Source organism: Osmia lignaria, unplaced genomic scaffold (genome assembly GCF_051020975.1).
Source record: "Osmia lignaria lignaria isolate PbOS001 unplaced genomic scaffold, iyOsmLign1 scaffold0040, whole genome shotgun sequence".
In the NCBI taxonomy this organism is placed as follows: Eukaryota; Metazoa; Arthropoda; class Insecta; order Hymenoptera; family Megachilidae; genus Osmia; species Osmia lignaria.
In genome coordinates, this window is record NW_027478181.1 from 90,001 (window position 1) to 95,000 (window position 5,000).

General features: G+C 38.8%; 1 non-coding gene across 1 annotated transcript in view; it reads left to right on the forward strand.

Moving 5' to 3' along the window:
- Positions 1-4,704: 4,704 nt before the first annotated feature.
- The window catches only part of LOC143306925 (small subunit ribosomal RNA), a 1,923-nt gene continuing 1,627 nt past the window's right edge, over positions 4,705-5,000 (forward strand). Inside the window, exon 1 of the ribosomal RNA XR_013064202.1 lies at positions 4,705-5,000. This exon is cut by the window's right edge and continues 1,627 nt beyond it. This is a non-coding gene — a ribosomal RNA (small subunit ribosomal RNA).

Below are 5,000 nucleotides of genomic sequence, written 5' to 3' on the forward strand. Positions count from 1 at the left end.
AGAGGCAAAGGGTCGTGCGAGGCAATAAAAGTCTTTGTATCGAATTTCGAGAATTTGCCTGAAACCGAAAACCTAACGGTAATTTTCGAATGACGAGAACGTTCTCGAAGCAACTACGTCGCAACTGAAATAACGAATATTCGATTAATAATGGAAACCTGTCGTTATTGGAAAATAGCAATCGAACACCGAATGCCTTATATCGAGCGTACCGGCGCAATCCATATTGTTGATCGATTTCTCTGTGAACGAAATGATTATGGACAAGCCAACTGTTAATTAAGAAACCTCGTGATAACCGGTCCATTATTCATACTTAATAGTACAACAGATATAGTTCATGTTTATAGCAATAATTCTGATTTAAACTATTAATTGATAATCACATCATATCTAATATTGGAATTATCGATGAGAATAGAACATTCCAGAAATTCTACGGCGTAGAAACATCGAAAAGCCGTTAGACAGAGAGGGAACACCAAGAAAGAGAGAAAACATGATCTGGAGGAATTTAGCTGGCACGCGCGCTTAACCAATAGCGACGCACGCGACGCTGTCGTCACGCGCTATGATTTGCCGAAATGTCCCCACGCAGGACATCGTCCTCGCGGCGGGCCCTTCCGGCTAGGATCGCGATCGATTCTGATCACTCTTCGTCGAACAATCGAGTAAGTCGTGACGGGAGCCCGTGCGTCTAGAGATAGAGTTGTCGTTCGTACTTCGTTGTAATTTACCTGCGCGGCAAGACCTACGGATTAGGCAGAGTGTCGTGAGAGTGAAATTCCGGATACGCGGCAAGAACTCAGAGACGCGCACGTTAAACTCATTTTCATACTATTAAACCTCTATCTTTTCTCTTTCTTTTAATCCGTTGTTCGCGTAACTTTCGTATTAAATTCTCTCGCGCTTATTATTATATTATTCCGAAGAGCGTAATCGTCTTGTGTTCGTCTTATTAATTTTGCAACAAACGACAAACGGGCGCGCGACAAGTGAAGTGCCGCCACAGATCTCTCAACCTTTCTTGGTGTTCCAGATCAACCAGCGATTTTTCAACGTTCAACCAGCGAATTAACAACCGATTATATCATATATAATATTCTACATTCTCACGGTAAGCCTGTTCTGTACTAATTTGTCGAGCACGGCATTAGCATCCAATTTAGACACGGCAAAACGGGCGATCTATTAAGCCTACGGGTTATAAGAGTGTCTTCATTTTAGATCGTCTCGTTTCCATATTCAGGTACCGAACATATTATATTTCGCTATTTTAATATTCCGAACTTTTTCCAATCATCGCGAATGTGTGTGGGTAACGATTGTTTCGACTGCGAGATATTTTATCAGGGACGACCCGTAAGGCCCTTTCGGGGGTTATAAGAGTCTCTTCATGCAGGTCGTTTCCTTGCGGATAGAAACCGCCCAAAATTCGATTCTTCATTATCAGGTCGAGGCAGTCGTCCTACATTAACCATACATTTTTCGCATCTCAAATACGCGTAATAATCACAATAGAAGCTCTCATTGTAAACCAAAGGTTAGACATTTTTCGATTTTCATTTATATTATTAACGTAATAGGTTAAGCATCTTTACCCTTGTTTAAACAGTATTGTTATCAATTGAATTTACTTAACAGTGATTAACAGTAATCTAATAGAATCATTTTAGCATTCAAACAATTAGTCATTTCAAAATTCAGTTCTGTTAGCTTCGATAGTCAATTTTTGAAATAAATTACTTTCCTTTTTGCACACTAAATTGCATTCGCATTTCTTTCAAGTCCCATTTGTATCATTTCCTTTTTTTTTCTCATTTTACATTTCAAATCCACGCATACCAACACAAGGTTTCAAGGAGGGACCCGTATGGGACCCAGAGCGCTGACGAACCCAACGGAAATAAATATTATCTAAATTTTCCGTCTTTTAATTTCGTTCTGACCGTAGAGGACGCTTCCGCGTCATACGCGGTCAGAACTGGTGGCAGCGATACCTTTCTCATCGCCCAAAAATAAGAATTATTATGTATATATAAAACAAATATATTTATAATTGATTTTACGTTGCGCGCTCACGCAACGCGCAACGTAACACACGGTACAGAATGCAAAAATATGATTGTTAAAATTTTTCGACTAATCGGTTCTAAGAGGCGAAGCAATACGCCGCTGGGACTTTGAAATATTTCGGAGCGCACCTAAAGTTCGTTATTTTGGCTAAACGGAGCGAAAATCTTCATTTATACCATCACGGACGTTAGTTTAATAGTGTTTAACGATGGATGCACGGTACAGAATGCAAAAATATGATTGTTAAAATTTTTCGACTAATCGGTTCTAAGAGGCGAAGCAATACGCCGCTGGGACTTTGAAATATTTCGGAGCGCACCTAAAGTTCGTTATTTTGGCTAAACGGAGCGAAAATCTTCATTTATACCATCACGGACGTTAGTTTAATAGTGTTTAACGATGGATGCACGGTACAGAATGCAAAAATATGATTGTTAAAATTTTTCGACTAATCGGTTCTAAGAGGCGAAGCAATACGCCGCTGGGACTTTGAAATATTTCGGAGCGCACCTAAAGTTCGTTATTTTGGCTAAACGGAGCGAAAATCTTCATTTATACCATCACGGACGTTAGTTTAATAGTGTTTAACGATGGATGCACGGTACAGAATGCAAAAATATGATTGTTAAAATTTTTCGACTAATCGGTTCTAGGAGGCGAAGCAATACGCCGCTGGGACTTTGAAATATTTCGGAGCGCACCTAAAGTTCGTTATTTTGGCTAAACGGAGCGAAAATCTTCATTTATACCATCACGGACGTTAGTTTAATAGTGTTTAACGATGAATGCACGGTACAGAATGCAAAAATATGATTGTTAAAATTTTTCGACTAATTGGTTCTAAGAGGCGAAGCAATACGCCGCTGGGACTTTGAAATATTTCGGAGCGCACCTAGAGTTCGTTATTTTGGCTAAACGGAGCGAAAATCTTCATTTATACCATCACGGACGTTAGTTTAATAGTGTTTAACGATGGATGCACGGTACAGAATGCAAAAATATGATTGTTAAAATTTTCGACTTATCGGTTCTGGATCACTGAAAAATCAAAAAAAATTATTAATTTTGATTAATTAAATTACATATGTAGTTTTATATTGTTATAGTCTCGTATTTGTTAATGTTTTGTCGTAAGAAAATGCAAAAATATCGTTTTAATGTTTTCGTCTCATCGGTTCTGGATCGCTGAAAAATCAAAAAAAAATATTAATTTTGATTAATTAAATTACAAATGAAGTTTTATATTGCTATAGTCGCTTATTTGTTAATGTTTTACCGTAAGAAAATGCAAAAATATCGTTTTAATATTTTCATCTCATCGGTTCTGGGCGGTTTTAAAATTTTTTAAAATATTAATTAAACCCATGATTTACATGAGAATGTGAATTTATTATGTCCTGCATGTTAATTTATTAATTTTCATGTATAGAACGTTATAAAATGAAAGGATATGTTCGACGATATTTTCAGTCTAAGTTTTACCGTGCCAGCGGGATGGTACGCTCTCACGGCGGTTTGCACAGGCATACGCCTGGGCGTAAGCCCATGCGTCGCCGACCTAGCGGCCGGCCGTTCGGTATTTATAGGAAGGCACTTTCGGTTCGCTCGGACCGGTCGGGAGTAACGTCGAGCGTGTGGCTCTTTTATGACTTCGGTTGAAAAGCAGTCTACCGCTCCTCGAGAATATACTTTCTCGACTATTCTCGTTCCGGTTTTCCGTTGCGGATTATTATTAATCTCCACACAGCATTACCACGGGTCGGTGTCTAAGACCGAATGGCCCATATGTGGTGAGCCTTGTAATATAAGGCTGGTGACCTGTATGCACTTATAAATGTTGCATACTTGTACAAACTGAGCATCAACTGTCTGTAACCAAAATTGGTTAAAACTGAAAAAGTTATAAGATTGTATAAAATTTTTGAACCAAGAAAGTAGTGTTAGACGAAAATTCGTTCTATCACTTTTAGAAGGGAGACTGTTTGGAAATATTTAAAGTATAAAATACACAAAAGTCCACTGAATTATGAACAAAATTACGTCCCTGAATTTAAGAAAAGTCAAGAGGTGTCAGAAATAAAATCCTCTCTGATACGTTCAGAGAGGAAAATAAGTATGGAGAGAGGAGTAAAAATGAAAGAAGTTTTAAGGCTGGGGAAACTTCTAAAGGAGAGAGATTCCAACATATCTAATATGTACATTTAAAGCAAGTCCAAGGAACTCTCTCCGTTAATGTTTGAAAAGGTGTGTGGAGATGGAGGAGAAATGTATAAAGTACAGAGACGAGGTTGGTGGGCCCGCTCTAATGATAAAGATTATAAAATTTGGTGGCAAAATGACCAGCATGATCACTGTACGCGCTTTCTCGATTTGTATAGCATGCCACTGTCCGCGCTATCTTTTATTATATTGTCCAGCGTGTGTGGTCTACGTGCTTGCACGATGGATGCACGGCGTGAAAGTGATTTTCGTGCTTTATGAGAGGAGGAGGAGAATATTTGGCCTCTATAAGAGGTACAAAATTTATGAAATGTGTGTTACATACAAAAGAGAAATGGCTTAACGTCGATCGGTCTCTTACAGGGAGGAGCCGACGACGAAAATTTAAATTTACAATAATAACTAAGCTCCCTGGTTGATCCTGCCAGTAGTCATATGCTTGTCTCAAAGATTAAGCCATGCATGTCTAAGTACATACCGAATTAAGGTGAAACCGCGAATGGCTCATTAAATCAGTTTTGGTTTCTTAGATCGTACAAAACATTACTTGGATAACTGTGGTAATTCTAGAGCTAATACATGCAAACCAGAATTCCACCCAGAGATGGGAGGAATGCTTTTATTAGATCAAAACCAATCGGTGGCGGACGGCTTGTCCGTTCGTCCATCGTCGGCTTTGGTGACTCTGAATAACTTTGTGCTGA